A 21634-nucleotide genomic window follows, 5' to 3' on the forward strand; every position below is an offset into this window, starting at 1 on the left:
TTTGGAAACCCGCCAGATTATTTTAAATTTAATGACTTTATTGAACGAAACAGTAAAACTGTAACTTTTAATTCTAATCAATTACAGAGTAATTCTAGTAATACGTGTGGAGCATTCTGTATCTATTTTGCTATAAACAGGTGAAAAGGAATAGAAATGTTTAACATTGTGTCTAGGTTTAAGAAAGATAAATATGTAAACGATAAAATGATTAAAGAGTTTATATGCAAAATGTATTCAATAAAATAATTTTTTACAATTTATAGCAATAGCAGTTTTTTATATATACATAAATACAAGCATTCATTATAATTTTTCAATATCTTTATGACCGTGCGCTCATGTACGAACCCCGCAGGGTAGAATATATCTCTTATCATTATTTGGTGATAAACAAAGTTTTCTAGTATTTAAAGTAAATAGTTCATGCTTGAAACTAGCTATACGCATCATCTCGGCTGACATGGTTTCTTGATTAAAAAGACAACGTTCATAGTCTTCGTGGCGGATGACGTTTCTAATAACAATCATGGCAACGCCCTTACAAACCTTTTTATGGTTTAAAATTGACTCTAAAGATTTCCCCAATCGCAACTCCTTTTCTATCTCTTCAGCGGTCTTAGACTCCCCGTACAATTTAATAGAATAAAGCTTTGGACGAAGTCCTACAAAGCTTTGAATTAACTGCGAATTTGTCTCGTCTTTAAAATAACCGAGAGCTTTTTTATTCTGATTAGAATGAAGGAAATGCGAAGGTGGATAATCAGAGAAGTCAAAGCGGTTTTTATGAACTTCAAAGTCTTTATAAACATCATCCGTCTTAATGTTGTACGTAAAACTGTCTGTAAATATTTTATATATTAGTACTATTTAAATAAAAAATGCATATTAAATTAAATTACCAGTGTCTGTAAATAATAGTGATGCTTTGTTCCCGTACGTATTTTTTATGAATCCATAATGGAACCGATACAGGAGCTCCTTGGATAAATCTAGAATGGTGAATCCGGTAAATATAGGCCGGTTAAGAACAATTTTAGCTCTCTTCTTATGAGCGCCGGCTAACTCTTCATTAAAGATGGTAAAGTGTTCAAACTGCGGGGAACTTGTAACTTTTAACATTCTTTCTGGTTTATGAATCAACTCGAAATTTATATGCTTCCGTAAATTTTCCATTGTTTTTCTAAAGAATTAAATGAAGTAAGGGAAAAAACAGCAATAAATTATTTAAATTGATTTACCCGAAAACAGAGTTAACCATAAGTTTCCAGAAATTCTTTTCAAATGAACTCTTGGATAATTTCCTCTGTTCAGTGTTGAATCTAACATATTTTTCTAACCATTTTCCTTGAGTGAAGGTTAGAGCTCGATGAACCTTGGTTATTTTCAAACCTAATTCTACATAATATTTTAAATTGCGGTAATGTACTATGTATTTCTCTTTATTATTTAAATTAGGAAGAAGTGTTGGTAGACTTTGATTCTCCTTAATATTTAATTTTCCTAAGAGATCTTTGGAGTATGGAGATAGCATATCATGTGTAATAACTTTAGATTCCGCCGCTACTGGGAGATCGTTATGTAAGTCATGCAACTCTGGAGGATATTCAAGATCCACCTGCAAAGGAAACTATTCTTTAAAAATATAATTCAATAATTATAACACTTGTTATTTACCTCTAAAATGTATCCGTTTTCAACGTTATTGGGAATACTCAAAATATTTTCACAGAGTTTGCAAATCATCCTCCTGAACCCACTAGAAGTAGCCTAGCGGTAGTGGTTCACACATAACAGCACCGTACAAATTAGTAGCATCTTCAATTAAGTTAAATTAAGTTAATTAATATAATGAAAATTAAAATAATTAAAATAAAAAAATAAAAAAATATTTAAAAAAAAAAGGAAATTACCTAAATAGCATATATAACTGCTCTCTTTAGACGAATCATATGTGTCGGGCATATATTTGTTATTCGCTTCAGAATAACGAGTTGAGATCATAGAAACACCGCCTCGAATACCTAAAAATTCAATGTAAATACAATAATATTTATAATATCAAAAAGCGTTACCCTTTTCAATAAATAAGTGTTGATCTATATCAAGTATGAGATCGAGGCGAACATCGGTCATCTTCAAAGCTGCTTGCCAGGCTAAACCTGGTGCGGTGTAAGCGTGAGCGGGGTCTAATTTATAATAAGTTATAGATAATGTTCTAAAATTTTCAAAAACGTCAGCTAAGAGCAACGCATCGCTTTTCACATAGAGGTCGGTGTATTCTCCTACGAAAACCGAGTTTAAGAGATTTGAAATATTTATACTATAGTAATTTTACCTAATGTTTGAATATTAAACGCTGTCCAAACAGTTTGGGCGTGTAAATAATCAGATTCTAAAATATTTTGATTTTTCAATGAACTGAAAAACGTTTCTCTAGGTGGCAGCATCGTCTCGTCAAATTTCTTTTCATCGTCCATATACTCGTACGGGTAGACCCCCTTCCGTTAAGGTTAAATTCACAATAAAATATATTTACCTAGTTTCAGAGAAATATAATTTTCGCTAGTGGAAGGAATACAGTCGAGTGTCTGTTCCTTAAAATGACCAATCTCCTGACATATGAGATGTAAATCGTATCTATGCAGATTTATTATTGATATTATTATTATTCCTGGTTAATTATTTTACTAAATTTACCTGCTAAGGTTATGAAGGAAAACAGGGATAAATTCTGGAACTTTCTTTTGAAGATTACAGAGGTTATGCGCTGGTCCCCTGTATTTCCCAGTGAAATGACAATGATCGCGAACCACGGGCATATTTCCCTGGTTAAGCTGCTTCTGACAAATGTAGCAATGTGTAGCAGCTTGAAACTGTTCCTCCTCCACCGGGGTAATAATCATTGGTACATTTGTCTCAATGAGTTCCATCAACTCCTTTTCTAATTCCAAAATAGACACTAGAAATCTTCGAGTTGCATCTTGTCCTCGATAGCAATCAGTTCGAACAGGTACACCTATTAGTATCCTATTATAATTTATCTGTTAAACAAAATTTTGCAAAATAACTTACCGTTAGGTCCTACAAGTACCCAAGAATACGCACAACTGATATGCATGTTTACTTTGCTGGTATTTGTATCGGGATCTAGATCACATCCTTGAACTCTCGGTAGGATTGCTTCAAAATCGGCGTAAAATACATACTGCACCTAATAATTTAATTTCATTAAGAGTTAAATTAAATAATTTTTATTTTTACCTTTTCTGTCCACTTATATTTATCAAAATAAAGCGTCTTCTTCTTGGTAGGGAAAACTGTTTTTTGGACGCCGTGGGTGGCGCATTCTTCGATATGTGCATCACGTCGCTGTTCCGCGTTGTTTCCACTGAATCGGTGAAGACACATCCTAATAGAGAAAATAATTAGTAGATTGCAAACTAATATATTGGAAACTAAATTACCTGCAATAATAACTTGTACTTCTGTGTTTTGTTAGATGCTGTAGCAGTTTTCCTAGGTCTCGTATAAGACAGTAATGTCTATTCCCATCGTCAATATCTTTAGTTTCATCGGTGATGTATAGCAAATCAACCTCCCTTTCCTTACCACACTTGTTGGCGCTTACGTAAAGAGGGAATATATCTCCCGAGAAGCCAAAAACAGATATTGATAAATTATTCATTTATTCAAATTTTTTAAGTTCCGTAGCGTTTAATTTGAAAGGGAAAGATATATCACTGGTATCAAGTTCATTTTCGTAAGGTGTATATTTCGAAACACGGTTAGCGTTTTGAGTCCAAGGAACTGGGTGAAGTTTAGCTAGAATTTACCAGAGAAAACATTTATCATCATTTTCGTTTCTAATATTAAGAATCGCACGATGTTGAGAGAGTTTTTTAGGTAGTTCCATATACGATGACCCCCGTAGCGGCTGGTAAGATGCTACATTTAATTCTACATACAGAATTCGATCAATTACCCAACCCGATCCTGTTAAAAATATAATGTTTTAGTTCAAAATATAACTTATAAATTTTAGTACATACCTGTCGCTTCAAAGTTTTCTGCTGCTGACTGTATTGTTTCAATGCAGTCGTTCAGCTGGTTTTCAATGACATCGAGCGTTAATGTTGTTTGCATAGTGCTCCGGAAGTAGGGTCGTACTTCCGCTCTTTGTTCCACACCTCCTAAAGGTCTCATATACACAGATCTTACGAGTAGGAACCACTTAATTCCACGTTTACTAGCCAGTCTTTCCATTAGAAATTTACGGAAAGCGGCTCGGTAACGTCCAATAAACATCCCTGCATCAATATCATAGTCTTCAGAATTGTAACGGATAGAGGCTAGCGTATCATTCAAGGCTTGGACCATACTTGGGGATGCTGGTGGTGTTTCATCAAGTATTGGTGAGGCGGGAACAGGTGATGGTGTTAGGTTGTCGGGTAAAGCTGATGTAGATGGCTGTGTACGGGTAGATTCCAATTGAATGTCTTGAAGCAAACTAGGTGACGGTGGACGGGTTGGTGATGGCGAACGTTGCATTGGCGACGGTGTGGGAGACAGGTTCATAGGTTCGGAAGGGCCGGGTGCGTTCAGGTCATGAGTTCGTTGATGGTTCTTAAAATATTCCAATCTAGCAACAGTCTTACCACATACTTCACAGATAAACTTATGTCTATCACCGTGTACTTCTCTAACATGCCGATTTAAATTTGATTTGATAGAAAAACTTTTCGCGCACGTAGGACACGTATACTGAGCTTTAGGCATCTTGAATATAGCTATCGCAGTTAACCGTGGAATGACCTCCCACAACCCTATACAACCCTTTTATAGGATATTCAAGTATCATTTGAGAATGATACGTTTCTCATACTTAAACTTTAGATATTCGTTTGAAATACTCGTGAGATAGGTTCAAGTGCCAAGCGTATTTAAGTACTACAATGATATTAAAATGAAATTTAAAAATATTTCCATTCTACGTCATTTTAACAGCGAATATTCAATGATGTCAAAACACTCCATGTTTTAAATTCAAATTAACCGCGTCCCCCGTAGGTTCAAGTGCCAAGTATATTTAAGTACCACTTACGTGATAATGATATTAAAATGAAGTTTAAAAATATTTCCATTCTACTTTAACAACGAATATTCCATTACGTCAAAACACTTCAATTCAAATTAACCGCGTCCCCCGGGGTAATCTGCGCACGCGCCGCCCAGGTTATCAATTTTTACATCATTTCAACTTATTCCGTACGATAAAACTTGATAAGATATACGTTCAAGTATCTTTCGAGATAAGCGTAGATAAATGAACAAGTTGGCCTGAACATAATATGTTGATATACGGGAAAACAAATCGTCGCGAGGAATACCATAAATACATTGACTTTTCGATGATTTTACCCCCATTTCACCCCTTAAATCCTGGATCCTCGATCCTCCATCCTGGGATCGATGTGTCGACCTCACTTTCCTTCTACTAAGGTAAGAAAAAATACTGAATTATTTGCTATGGATATAAGAATATTACGTCGAATCGGTCACATCCCTACCGTTTTCTCTTAAAATGGACATTATATCATTTTCTGCCATGTTTTTACTGTTTGAATACGGATAACAAATAAACCCTTTCGAAAGTAAGAAATATCCCAACACGCCAGTGTTCCAAAGGTTATTCAATATTTTCTGGCTCCCAAAATGGTTGAAGAGATAAGGAATGCCGTGACGTCAGAGCGGTTCTTCGAGAGGAGCGACAAAAAATTGAGGCTAGTTGAACTCGGTACGGGTGACGGATTTCGTCCGAGCGCGTGATCGCCGGTATCGGCCTCATATTTTACTCGCATAGTGTGCGATATACATCGCCGATAGCAGCGCCGGTTTTGGTACCAGCAACTGTTGCCGGTACGGGAAACTACATAGTGTGCGACAGCCTTAAGTGTTTAATTTGTTTTACTTGATATTACTACTGTTTGCCATATTCTATCGACAAATTTGAAGTTTTTGTTTATGTAGTAATAATTGTTCCCTTCGGTTAGAAGTTGCTTTTTTAATTTGCCCACGTGATTGTTCCAATCCAGAACCGCCAATCCACTCCTTAGCTGATACGTAGCCTTTCCATATCTAATTCTTTTGTCTAAATAAATTAGACAAGTGTTGTTGAATGATTCAATCTAAAATGTATCTCTTGAATTTACAAAGTCTTTTGGATTTTTATATATAGTGCTTTTCCTAATGTACTCTTCTAAAATATAAGCAGCTTTCTGATCTTTTATAACTTTTAGTCTGGGTATATAACCAGCTTCTCTGCATTTAGAACCTTCAAAGCAATTTGCGTGTGCATTTTTGAAATGGTCCATGACACCCAGAATAAGTTTCTGTAAAGTGTCCGAGTCTCCTCCGCAATTTTCCATTGCCCAATACAAATGGTTTCTCATTGGCGCTCGTTTATCGCTCAACTCTGGATGCCAAGTTTTGCCCGAATTTACGCTACTGCCTTTGGTAATTTTCTCCATTCCTGATGCAAAACTCTTCGCGGCGTGCCACCTGTCGTTGGAGTTCACTGTATTCGGTCTTTCATTTACCAATTTGTTTATTGACGCATTCCGGTCATGCGCGTGTTCTAGTATTGGTATTTTCTATTTATCAAACTCTTCGTATATTCTTTTTGTGCCTAACGTTTCGTGTCGTTGACTGCAGGGGTCGTCATCTTTTGATATATTTTGATAATTTACGACTTTGTGCGTTTCAAGCCCTAGAGCAACAACGTCACAGTGAAAAGCGTTTTTCCTCTGAGAGTGCCGAGCGTCACTTTGTATTCTTATACCATTTTCAGGCGTTGCAGCCATTTCCTGATGTAGAGCTTCTTGCTTTGAAATTAGCACCTCAACATCAACCGCCGCGGTAATTGTTTTTCGTATATCACGGAAACACCTAGAAACCGAATTTCCAATTTTGGCTAAACGAGTAAATTTCTTATACTGGGCGTGCAACATTCCACTGGTAACGAAAGCTAAATACATACTTATATTGGCTTTATAGTTTTTACCAATCTTTTCGGAGGAGTAAAGTGGTATTTTATGCAATTTGTCACAATTAAAAACCAATTCAAGAACATGGCCTTTATAGGTATCACTTTCTATTTTTAACGGATAGGTGCAGATAGCCGAGTGTTCTTGTAGCTTAGTGATAAGTGTGTTCAAAAACCACAAATCACACACAAAGAATTTTCTTTCCAAATCTTCGTTGTCATTTTCCGAAATATCACCAACTGAATTTTCAACATTACTATCCGATAGCGCAGTTTCAAATGATTCGTCATCAAATTGTGCCTCTGGCGGGAAATGTTCCTCATGCGTGAATGGTCCTTTCTCGTTCGTGTGGTCAATACTTCGTGCCGCTATGAGATTGCAGCTTGCATCTGAAGGGAGATCGTCAGGAAAATCGCCCGATATGTCCAAATATAGCGGACCTATTTCGTCATCCATTTCTATCGGGCTGTTCAGGGGGCCCTAAGCACTTCCAACATTTTGTTGCCCTCTGGGCATAGTTTCACGGACTCGTGAGCCCTTCCCATAGAAAGTATAGTACCGCGAGCCAGAGACAAGCCCTTACTATGGGAAATTAACACGTGAGCTCGCGAGGCTCACGAGTCCGTGCAGCTATGCCCTCGGACCGCTATGGAAAAAATAAATACAATAAACAGTAAAATTATATTTTAATTATCGAAAAGACTAAATCACACTTGAATATACGAACATTAGAAAACTAGGATCTAATTAATTGCCGTACACCCCGCAGAAAGTTGTAATAAAAAAACTTCTAGTTTAACTTCAGTAAATTCAGTTGGATTTGAAAACTCTTTTACGACATTTTCTGTTTGCAAATTCTTTTATCACAGTTTCGACATTAATTTTACGTAAAACATCAGCTTCAATGCTAAGTATAGATAACGCATCCAGTCTGTCTTGTTGCATAGTTGACCTGTTGTTATTTTTTATATATTTCAACTTAGAAAATGAACGCTCTGTTGAGCAATTTGTGACCATCAATGTTAAATATACGAAAGCAAATATCTAAATTTGGAAAGGTACTATCGATATTGTCGTCTACAATTACTTTATAAAGATCGGTATGACTAAATGCTGTTTTTACATTTTCTGTCGCACTGAACTTTTGACGCACGTATGACTGAAAATGTAGAATTTCGGGTAAAAAATTATCGTTAAAGTCCTCTGGATAAGCATCAATAAGTTTTTTACAGCACTGGGAATACCTCGAAGTTTCAGCAGATGACAAAGTGCTGGTTTTTGGTATATCAGATAGAAAAGAAAATTTATCTGATATTTCTTTGTATATATCGCCCCTTCTTTTCATCTCAGTTTTAAGTTTGTCTAGAATTAAGTAAAACGTGCTGACTCTAAATTTATCTCGGGCATTTAAATATACCTCTGGTGCATCTCCGTCATTTGGCACTTTTTTTCTAATATATTTTAGAGTTTTAATAAACATCGGGTAGCATTTTTTTGTAGCTGATTTATATCTATCAAAATCATCTCGCGAAGCGCATAGCTGGTCTGATAATGATGCATACAAATCTGCGCAAGTTTTTAAATTAACATCGTCATTTTGTAGAGCTTAACTTACTCTATGAAAAGATATTAAAATCTCATCCCAAAATATCAAAAGAAAAACCAATTCGAAATCTTGCATCTTGTTTGCAATATTCGTTGCTTCTCTTCGAGTATCTCTTTTTTGTCCCTGGTCATCAGATATACACTCTTAATGCTTCTAAAAGTTCAGAGAAAGACTTCAAAATAGCTGACGTTGCCACAGCGTGAGCCTCCCATCTGGTATCAGAGAGAGACTTTAAAACACTCTCTCTTCCTATACAATCTTTTAGAATCTTCCACCTGCTGGTAGAGGCCGAAAAAAACGTATACAACAACTGTACTGTAGATAAAAAATTAACAGCATCTTGGCAGCAGTCCACAGCCCCTCGGCCTACCAAATTTAGTGAATGGGCTGCAAACTGGTTTATTTCCAATATTTTTTGTTGCATCCCCTTATACCGTCCAGACATGTTAGCAGCGTTGTCATAAGATTGACCCCTACATTTTGAAAAGTTAAGTTGACAATCCTCGCGTAAGTATTTTAACACTTGATTTGCCATTTCCTCGTCGGTATGATTTTTCATTTCCAAAAAGGTTAAAAAACGTTCAATAGGCTGCCCGTCTGTTACACATCTGATTACAACACTTAACTGATCGATATGTGATACATCTGGAGTTGAATCAACTGACAAACTAAAATAACCAGATGATTTAATTTCGTCAACAATAAACGCGTGAACGTTTTGAGCCAATAAGATAATAAATTATTCACAAATGGTTTTAGACAGGTAAGAAGGAATTCCTTTTCCAGAATTTCCATATTTAGAGATGTGACCCGCCAAAAATGGATCAAACTCACTGATGAGTTCAAGCAGTCCTAAATCATAACCATTGTGCAATGATCCGAATTTTTCTTCTTTTCCTCGAAAAGCCAAGCGACGTTCAGCTAACGTTCGAACAACAGCTACAACACGCCTTAAAAAATTTTCCCAGTAATCACATTCATCTTGAATTTGTTTTTCCAACTCGTGTCTCAGCCCAGCAGGTCCTTCTCCTCGTCTTCGAGTTAAGTATTATAGCATAGAATCTCGATGAGTAATGCTTTTTTCGTGGTGATCAATTCCCACAACATTTCGCCAATCACTAAATCCTTCTCTTTGAACAAAATGCGATAAACCTCTGGGAGCAAACATTTTACAAACAAAGCAATAAACCGATCCTGTTGATGGTGAATATAAAAGCCAATCTCTCTTGTAATTTTCACCATTGGGTTTTTTCCCAATAAAATATTTATGTGAACAGCATCTTGGATATTTGTCACTACTGAATTGTCGGTAAGATTTTTTAAAAGTTCCATTGTGATGCTGACATTGACTGGGTCCAGACGAAATCCAATAAGCCACGTCATCAGTATAAAAATAATGCCACAGCCCCGGATCATTTTCTTTATTTACTTCATATTTCTCAGACTGTATCATTTGACCCTCACTATCATGGTTTTCAATAACTGCCTTTTCAGCAGCAATTTTCAAGTGAAGTGAATCACCATTGGAAATAGAGTTACTTGGAGAATTTACTTCAGTAGCAGTGCTAGACGAAACAGATTGGGACGCCTCGGCGATTCCAAAGTCGTTATGGGAAGTCGGTAAACCATTTTGAGGAACATGACTTTGTGTGAAAAAATCAGTCAGCTTTGAATTCTTGTGTACTAAATCTAAATCCTGTTCATTTTTCTATGTTGTGCACCACTTTGCTGAACTCGTTTCATATTTGGAATTATTATCAGGCATTTGATGTACCCCGTACCTGTTTCATGATCAAAAATTTAAATTTGAGTATTGTCTACACTATAAAAAAAACCTTATACATGAGTTCTGCTATAGCACAGCTAGTGAAGAGTATGGTTGATTAGTTTAGACCCAAGGTTGGTAAAAATACTGTGTATTATAAGGTTAGCGCATAACGCGGGGTCGGGAATAGAGATATCAGCTGAGAAGAAAACGGGGGGAAAACACGGTGCTTTCCCGGTGTGTGACGTAGCTGGATCCCAGCGAACGATCTACAACGAAAATAAACAGGCGTCGCGTACCTCAGAAACTCCGCGGTGGGAAGACAGCCGAGCGGGAGAGCTGACTGTAAACATAGACAATATTGTCTATGCTGTAAACATTCCTCTTCGGCTGGCAGGCCGCGTCTGCCTTTTTATAAAATTCCTTTGTGGATTAAAATTCAGGTAAGCATTAATCGTTTACCCATAAATTAGATCCATTATAGTATTACATTTTTACTAGTGTTAAATGGTATAGTTATATAATAATAGTATTTTTGACTATTTTAAACCATTAATTTTATAGCCGAGGCTTAACTTTTAATTTTTTAAAGGCGGTTATTTTGAATTTTGTTAATAAAGGCTTGTCAAGTTGTCATGAACTCAACATAATACAGTAATGCACGGATTAAAATGCTCGGTTCTCGGGTGCAATAATTCCTTAATTGGCACCCGAAAGAAGAATTTGTCATGCCATCGATTCCCATCTCAAATAATTATAAGGCTGTCTCCTAATACATAGCTACTGGAAATAAACATAAAAAACTATCTTTGTAGGCTGTAAGCAGTCTCGTAGTCAGAAATTCGTCAAAGGGGGTCGAGGAGGGGTGACAATTTAGTACAGTCAAACGTAGGCCTAATGGGGGTGGTGACACGGAAATCCCCCTTGTCTACGCCACTGCCTGTGAGGTATGTGTTACTATAGTGCGTTTGTACCTTCCAGGTAGGTAGTACATTTCTTAAACTGGTCTCGAATGTCTTAGACGAATTCGCCTTATATTTTGAAAAGTAATTTATATTTCAAAAACGCCTTTATATTTTAAAAACACCTTTATATTTACAAAAAATATATAAATATTTTTGGTTAAATTTTGTCCTGAACGGTGTGCCATAAGTTCCTTTATAGTCCTAAATTCTTATAAAAACGATTGAAGTTTTTAAAATGACAGACATAGTTTATACATGGTTTTGAGATTGTAAGCCGCCTCATTATTGTGTCTAGATCGTAGGCGCTTCGAAGAAGGGATCCAACTACGTCACACGCGACTGCGACTAGAGGAGCTCTCGATTTTCTGACGGAGACAAACCGAAACGAGGAATAATCACCCCTTGGTTTAGACCAAAATAACTAGAGAATAGAAAAGCAATCGAAAGTCTCCTCGAAAGTCCGTTTGCACCTACACTTTTACAAACCACGAATGATTTGGTAGTCTTAAATTATTGGAATATGTTAGACATTATTGAATTTATATTGCACTGATTTTACTCATACCAAAACAGGAAAATGAACCATTGCGAAAGACTTACGTTAATTCCAATAAAAACCAAAAGTGCACATTACCCAGCCGTCATAAAAACATTGAAATTACTACATTTCTACGACTTTTAAATACCCTTATGGAACACTATTTTACACTTCAGATTAGCTGGCTAGTATTTTAAGAAAATGTTTTACAATTAAATAAAATATAATAATATTAATTAAAGACATACCTTTTACAATTATAAATTGCAGCAAACACGAGATGAAGAGCTGTCCATTGAGCAAGTATCAGCAGTCGCGAAATTATCCCATCTTGCTATAACGTTTACAAATAACTCGAGTCAGAATGAGACTTTTCAGAGTAACTGTTGCACGCTTGCGGCCGGTTCTACAGGGACTATGGTTCCAAATCACGAACCCCGGGCACCCAGCGAAAACGAGTGATGGGTGATGAGGGTAGAAAACACGATGATTACTCCTCACTGTTCAAAAGTAACTTCAACCTCGAAGTTAGTGTGGCCAATATTTGATAGTAGAAATTCCCATTTTTTTAAAATTTAAATCAGGTAAGTTTGGGAATTGTGTTTCATAGAAAGTATTGTGTTGCCCCCTATTCTCTTGTTGCCCTAAGCAGCTGCTTATCTTGTTTAATGGCTGTACATCCGAAATGTGAGTAGAATCTAAATTTATGGAACTATTCAAATGGTTTGAGAACGACTCCAATATATTCACACCGATACATTTGAGAGCTCCTGATATTCGTTCTCATTTGACAACGAAGCCCAATTATCCAAGTCAGATACAGCTGCCGTAGCAAGGACACCAGCGATTGTTTCGTCACAGAGATCACGTTCTTTTGCGTTATTACTAACACTTCGTATTAGAGTTATAAGCGCTTTCCGCAGCATATGACTTACTGATCTTTCTAGAAGTAGAGATTTTTTCCATTTTCCTTCGAACGTGAGTTTTTGCGATTCTGACGAAAACGTAAGATTTATTCTTTTGGTAGAGAAGGCTGACCCTTTGCCGTTTAACGTTTTAGATAATTCTCCACTGATTTCCATTGATATTCGACGGCGGCGAAGTTCAATGATGGAAAGACTTTCAGCATGTTCATCACGAAGAAACAAATCTACGGCCATTTCAATAATTTCATAAGATGATTTGTTCACAATTCTTTTCGCTTCGGACCAAAGTTCTTCGAAACTATTCCTTTCGTTCTCCGTACGAAAATTCACAGTAATGTTCTTACGGGGTTTATTCTCATAGGAATATTCTTTTATAGTACCGTCTGAAAGGCATTTTTTTACTTTCCTCCCGCAAAAATTTGTAATGTCACCTAAAGCCATAACGTATTTCTAAACGTGATTGAATGACAATTGATAACTAATAATATCGCATGGCTGGTATAGGGCCGTTGTGCATCGTGCTAAGCCGTCCGTTACCGGTATCACGTTGGACATTTATTATTTTTCCTCTCGGTCCGACCGGGTCGGGAGGGTAATCAAATTAAAGTCATTAACTGATGTGGGGTTGGAGCTGGAAGCTATGAGTGATTAACATATACCTACTCATTGTTTATCGTTGGACATTTTACCTTTGTTAAAACGAGCTCTTCAGGCTAAGATAAATCACTTTTGAACCGCGAGGTTTCGCTACAATCGAAGACAATCGAAAAGTAGCGTCTGCTGACATAAAACTAGAATTGAAGGCGACCGAAAACTAGTTATCTGTAATTTCATCCGCTTCCCCTTGAAACGAGCTCTTCAGGCTAAGATAAATCACTTTTCAACCACGAGGTTTCGCTACAATCGAAGACAATCGAAAGCTACAGTAGCGTCTGCTGACATAAACTAGAATTGAAGACGACCGAAAACTAGTTATCTGTAATTTCATCCGCTTCCCCTTGAAACGAGCTCTTCAGGCTAAGATAATTCACTTTTCAACCACGAGGTTTCGCTACAATCGAAGACAATCGAAAGCTACAGTAGCGTCTGCTGACATAAAACTAGAATTGAAGACGACCGAAAACTAGTTATCTGTAAGTTCATCCGCTTCCCTTTGAAACGAGCTCTTCAGGCTAAGATAAATCACTTTTGAACTATTGTGAAGTTATATTTGCTATTTCTAGAATGTGTCTTGCCTAAGTTTACGAAAATAAACGAATATTTCTAATCTGAAAAGTAGTCATCACAGATCTCCATGAAAAAATTGACAGCTTATAAAGATCTACTATTATCTGTAATATAAAGTTATATTTTAAGAACACCAGCCAATATTAAGGCAATTTCACTAAATCAAATTTACCTAGGTGTAAAGGTTTCCACAAAACTGAACGACCCCTTTCTACAATCAACTCAAAGACGATTTTCTAACTACATGCCAAAATGTTTTATTTGTCGGTTGAAAAGAAATCCAGAAACGATATGATTTTTCTGATCAAGTTTTATCAAGAATTAGTATTAAATAAGTGCACACAACACTAGCGTTCATTTTCAAATACATTTAGGAGAAGCTTCCTTCACATTTGACTTTGAAAAATCAACGCCTTGATTAATTCAATAAACTTCCATACATGCAATTTTTTTACTCTAAATAAAATTATCACCTAAGCAAGGTGTTATATTACTTTGCAAAAACTTAATACCGTTGAATAACCAAAAAAAAATAAAAGTCATACTCAAACTTTCGTTAAGTGACCAAATATAACTTCCTTTTTTCAGTAATGCCTTACTAAATAGGTGCACACAACAATGTGCATTTACAAATACATTTATGAGAATCTTGCTACATTCACATTTATCTTTGAAAAAGCCACACTTAAACGTCAACGCAAGCTCTGAGGCAAAATAAAGAAAAGCAACATGCTTTGACAACCCCTCCAAAGCCTTCACTTGAACTGGCAAGGAAACAGGCTCAACCATAAATTTTGCATTTCACATATATATGCACACATCAGTGTTCCTAAAAAGCCACGTTTTTAAAGAAAACTTCTAGCCAGTGGTAAATAATGGCTAATAATGGCTAGAGGGGAGATTTTATAGGTTAAAAATGACTAATTCGATAGTATTACTTAAATGTTTATTGGTTATACATGTATATGTGGTAAAAATATTACAAAAACACTTCAAAAATGTTTTTCAAACCTAACAAAAAAGTTCGTCTGAGATTTAACTTTTTGTTATGTTATGCAAATAGCCCGAACTATAGGCTTAGCTATCATTTTATCACCAAAATAGCCCCAAATTCGGGGAACTTTAGGCGGAATTTTCGTCAAAATAGCCCAATAGGGCTATTTAATAACATCAATTATCTTTAATTTCATATATATAGGACAGACGGACATAGGCAAATGCAGCTCTATTAGGCCTCAACCCAAATGAAGGTATTAGAAGTATGGTATTTTTAAGAATAAAATACACTAAAATATAGAATATGTAGCCAAGTGTGCAGTTTCCACAAAATCCGAGAGTTTCAGTTATCAAACTTTTAAACCTTATCTTTGGATTAATAGTTAAACCATGGTGAAACTGTGTTAACTTTCTAATCCAAGGTCTCAACGAAAAGGTGTCAATGAAAATTTCATCTATTAAGCCTAAGCTAAGTGTTTAAGCTTGGTGTATTGTCAAAACAATCGAATACATTTGATTGTCTTATTATTATCTACTTATGAAATATTGAAAACTTAATTTTACTTACCAAATTATTAACTTTCGTTTTATTTTTGACGGGCTGAGAAGTGAGAACATCCGTAACGAGACCAAGACGGAATGAAAGCTCGGTTATTCTGGTAAACGGCCACGCCCGGTTTTAGCGTCCAAAGCACTCCATAATGTTTGATTCTCGCCGTCATCAATTTCATCGCGATAAGAACTATTTTTTTGCAGTAAACATTATATTGGCCACCAAATAGACTATTGTCCAGGCCGTTAAAAGCTTTATTTCCCCTTGGCGTTTTCCACCTCGAAACACTGGCACACATATGCCAGGTCACTTGTGTTGCCCTTTTATACAATAAAATTCCATAAATGCAAATTAAACGTTTTATTCAAAGTGTTGATTTTATCGCAAAAACAATTTATCATGCTCTCATTACTTTGCATACCCTTAGAGACATTCTCAGGTGGGGTGGCGGAGTGGTTAGCACTTCCGCCTGGCAGCAAGAGGAGCCGGGTTCATTCCCAGCTTGTAGCGCTGGGTTAAAACTCGGAATAACTCCTTTTGCGTTGAGTTTGCAAGTTCTCCCCCCACTGGTTTAAGGAGTTTTCCCCTGAGATCTTCGGTTTCAACTAGGGTGGTGCCTTGGGTATTAGCCTAGCTGATTATTATTATTATTCAAGATACGGTTGAAATGAATAAAAAAGTTAGAACTTTTGAATCACGCATGGCTCCCAAAAACATCCAACTTAAAATATCACTCTAAATAGGTGCTCACAACATTAATAATGTTCATTTTCAAATAAATTTAGGAGCAACTTCCCTTTTTTTGATTTAAGCTTCCGTCAAAACATAAATAGAGATGTGCGTTAATTTCACATATGGAAATAATAAATAGGGGCGTCGTGTTAATAACATCAATTATCTTTAATTTCATATATATAGGACAGACGGACATAGGCAAATGCAGCTCTATTAGGCCTCAACCCAAATGAAGGTATTAGAAGTATGGTATTTTTAAGAATAAAATACACTAAAATATAGAATATGTAGCCAAGTGTGCAGTTTCCACAAAATCCGAGAGTTTCAGTTATCAAACTTTTAAACCTTATCTTTGGATTAATAGTTAAACCATGGTGAAACTGTGTTAACTTTCTAATCCAAGGTCTCAACGAAAAGGTGTCAATGAAAATTTCATCTATTAAGCCTAAGCTAAGTGTTTAAGCTTGGTGTATTGTCTAAACAATCGAATACATTTGATTGCCTTATTATTATCTACTTATGAAATATTGAAAACTTAATTTTACTTACCAAATTATTAACTTTCGTTTTATTTTTGACGGGCTGAGAAGTGAGAACATCCGTAACGAGACCAAGACGGAATGAAAGCTCGGTTATTCTGGTAAACGGCCACGCCCGGTTTTAGCGTCCAAAGCACTCCATAATGTTTGATTCTCGCCGTCATCAATTTCATCGCGATCATCTGGACTAGTATCACCGTCATTTTGATTTTTATCATTTCTGAGTAGTTCAATTTCATTTTGAAGAAGCGTAGTTGCTAATTTTTTCCATGACTTTGCAAAAGTACTGCTTTATACATTGGGTCTACTATCGTACTTGAAAGTTGTTCGCAAAACCTTTTGTGAAAATTCTTGAAGTAAAGAACTTTGTCTTTATAATTCAACTTGCAAGCAATGAAGAGCCGGAAAAACCATGGATAACGTAGGATATTATTCAGCACTCAAATGCCTGGTTGCTCCTTCCAATGACTTCAAAACTCGCAGCAAGTGGAGCCGGGTTCGATCCCAACTTCTGGCACTGGGTGAGAACTCGGAACTACTCCTTTGCGTTGAGTTTGCAAGTCCTCTCCCCACTGGTTAAAGGGGTTTTACCCCAAGTTCTTCGGTTTCCTCTTTCCATAAAAACTTGTATAGGTTAACGGTAATAGTTAGTGTATGGGGCTGTTGGCTCGCGTGTTATGAAGGGCTTGCCACCACCCTCCTACGCATTGTGACCCGGCCACCTGTAATAATGGCATGCCGAGCATGTGGAGTGAAACATAACTTTCCTATATGCGAATTGAACGAAGCGAACAAAACGAAAAAATAATCTGATGAAACGGCTCCCCAAGGAAAAGGTAGACGTAAACTCGACATCTACCGGACATGGCCTCATCAGCGCGCGGAAAACTCTACTTCAAACCACTATGATTAAGATTGAAAACCGCGTATCTTCCGAAGTAATGGAAGAAGAAGTAAGATGTCTTTTCGACGCAGGTAGCGAAGTTAGCTTCTTAAGAGAAGAGTATTCTAGAAGAATTAGGATTGACAGTAAATAACTTTGGCAACGAATTTCCGAAAGAAACGCAGAGGCACGTAGTTAGAGTTACAATTCAGAACAAACGTTATCCAGGATTGAAAATTGAAATCATAGCTATGAGGTACCTGTCTTATGTAATTTAATGACTACCAAACATCGCGGAAAAATGGAAGAATTTATGAAAGAAAAGGGCCGAGAAATGGCAGACGAACCAAGTTTAGCCAATAAAAATATTTCCAGTATTAGCGTATTAGTTGGAGCAGCGTTGCTAGATTTAATCAATATAAAATATTACTAATTACTTTCAATTTAAATTTTTTGTTACAAAACATGCAGATAACTGTTCTCCTGTGTCGTTTCTTTATGTGGAGTGGATGTATATAAAAATAAATATTTTTAAGAATTTTTTTAAGTGTTCAGCTAAAGATTTATTTACACTTATAGAACATTTTTGAGAAGTTGGCAAAATAGTTTACTTTTATTTGTAACTACATGTTTACACTTTAAATTATGTGATCACTTAAAAAAATATCACAGAAAATATATGTATATTGGTTAAGCTTTAAACAATTTATAGAATAAAAGAAAATATCGCAGGCCCTTTATTCACATTGCTCACCCTTTAATTAATTTATAGGAATAATAGGATTACTTGAAAAACTATCACTTTTTATATGCAAATTGTTTACGCTTTAAACAATCTATAGAATGACTTAAAATTTTCACAGGCTGTCGGAACTTGAATGTTGATCCCCTGATTCTGTCGGCAAATACATGTTACTAGATGTCAGGTCAAACACACCATTGATAGTTTTGGTTACAAGTTTATTTCTGGTTTTTGTTACTAAAATTCGAAATACAAATTCTATTTAGGACGTCAAACTCCTTAAACCCATTTTCATCACTTATCTGGGAAATCTTGTACCAAAACGAATCGACAGATTTTTCAATTTTAACATCTTCTGGCAGTCCATATACCATAAGGTATCACCATTGATTATCAAGTTTTTGCCAGTTTTCGTTATTAATTAATCTTGGTATAGCTTGTGCTAATGGAAGTAATGATTGCACATTTCCATTTAACACAGATTTGGGTTGCAAAATACTAATTCTTGATAAAACTTGATCAGAAAAATCATATCGTTTCTGGATTTCTTTTCAACCGACAAATAAAACATTTTGGCATGTAGTTAGAAAATCGTCTTTGAGTTGATTGTAGAAAGGGGTCGTTCAGTTTTGTGGAAACCTTTACACCTAGGTAAATTTGATTTAGTGAAATTGCCTTAATATTGGCTGGTGTTCTTAAAATATAACTTCACATTACAGATAATAGTAGATCTTTATAAGCTGTCAATTTTTTCATGGAGATCTGTGATGACTACTTTTTCAGATTGGAAATATTCGTTTATTTTCGTAAACTTAGGCAAGACACATTCTAGAAATAGCAAATATAACTTCACAATAGGATCATTCAAGCTCTTCTGAATGTCTTCAGCTGCTACCAGTCGTTCACGGTTCCACATATTGTTGAAACATTTGAGACGGATGTAACATTTTGTGAATTTTTAAATTGCAACCATCAGAACCAAATCCAATAATGTTTTTAAAATTGCACTTTACAATCTTGAAATACCTTTACAATCGCATTGAAGAGCTTTTCTGCAGTGCTCCTTTCCCCTTTATCTAGCTGAATTAATTTAAAAAACTTGCTCCGAACATGTCGCTCAGACTTATCAATAAACCTTACTACAACACTTGAGCTTTTCACTGCTGAAATTACTGGGGACTCATCCGTTAAAATGCTAAGCTGAACATTCCTTAAAACTTTCACCAGCTCATTGAAATGAACTTGTCCGATAACGTTAGTTGATATTTCAATTGCTTTAGTACGCTTAAATTTAACTTCCTAGGCCATTTTGGAGTCTGGAAAACATTCCTTGGCCGCTTTAAAAGCAATATTATGTTCTATTACAAAGGCACACATTTTAAGTTCTGCTCTTTTTGCATCAACTGAAACTTTAGGTTTTTCTATAGATAAAAGCTTTTGAGAGATGATTACTTTGTATCATTAATTCTTACAACATGTTTCTTGCTTTTGATGTGAAGTTTATGATATGAAGCTCCGATAGCATTGATTCGGTGATGGTTTCACAATGCTTCCTATATTTTTTAATTCTTCGCTTTCTCGCTTTGGCTTGGAGATAAAAATAGTCATCTGAGTCATTAGAATGACTAGATATTTCTAACGAAATGGCAACAGTGCAATAAAAAAATCCGTCACTTTTCATAAAAATATAATTATTTACCTATTTTCTGTATTTCAAGTATTCCACGAAAGTAGGCCTAGCGAATGCGGCAGCGCGGTTAACGGCGGCTTCCCGTCAACCGCAGACCACTGAGCTTGTAGGCACCTGACGACTGATTCGGACAGGGGACTGACAAACTGACAGAGACAGTGAGTCACTGTCAGTATCACAGAGAGGTATCGTGTATTCGTAATTGTAACGTTCCAAAGACCACACATGAAGCTTTTCCTTATTATACACGTTTGGACTAGAAGTCAACAGCGTAATGATATATTTTGGTAGAAGAAATAATGTAAATATAAAAATAGAACTATTATAGTAAAATAGGTTGGAATTATGGTACATTTTGTTACTATATAGTACGCTCTCAAAATAATAGTAACATTTATCATATGATGCAAAATTATGGTATTTGTACTATAATTATAGTACGTATGGCAACACTTAGTTGGAGGAGATTACTATTGGAACGTAGTGAAAGGTACGGAAGATTTGTAGCTCTGGATACTTTGTTTGGATGGGTGATTCAGGGTCCTCAAACTGGTAAAAACTCAAGTGCGCAAAATGTTAGCGTCACTACAATGATTACTGGAGTAGAAGGAAAGTTTCAGGGAACTGGAATCATTAGGGATTAAAAGCGAGAAACAAAATTTAGCGCCCACTCACGAAGAAGTAATCAAAAAATTCAATGAAGAAGATATTCCCATGGAACGTGGATAAAACTGTTCCGCTTAATAATCTACCCCTCGCCTTAAAAAGATTCAAACGTCTTCTGATGAAATTCCATAACGACCCTCAATATTTTTCGGAGTACAAAAAGATAATTGACGATCAATTAGCTCTTGGTATCGCGGAAGTTGTCCCAATAGAAAAATAAGATAAACATGGAGCGTTCTATTTACTGCAGCAAGGTGTGGAGAGAGAAATTACAAAATGACGCGTAGTAATGGACGGATCAGCGAGTCAATACGGATCTCCGTCGCTTAACAACTGTATGAGTTCTGGGCCCGATCTAAACCCAGACTTATTACTTTTATTACTAAGATTCCGAAACCACCAGGTAGCCATTATTTCGGATATTGAGAAGGCTTTTTTACAAGTCGGTCTAGCAGAAGAGGAACGGGACTCAGTTATATTTCTTTGGATAAAGGAGGATTTAAATGGGAAAATTAAAGAGGAGGATTTTCAAATATGGCGCATGGCAAGGGTTTCTTTCGGAGTTGAGGCGAGCCTCTATTTATTAGCAGGCACGATTAAATATCACAAAGCAATTCAAGGGAAGACACAGAAATCGCTCTTGATAGATATCTATATTATGATGATTTGGTGAGCGGAGCCAGCGACGTAAAAAGAGCGTTTGAACTCTCCGCTGGAGTTACCGAAATCATGAAAAAGGCCAGTATAAGATTCCGAA

This window comes from Leiobunum rupestre, chromosome 7 (genome assembly GCF_980474605.1).
Source record: "Leiobunum rupestre chromosome 7, qqLeiRupe1.1.hap1, whole genome shotgun sequence".
NCBI lineage: Eukaryota > Metazoa > Arthropoda > Arachnida > Opiliones > Sclerosomatidae > Leiobunum > Leiobunum rupestre.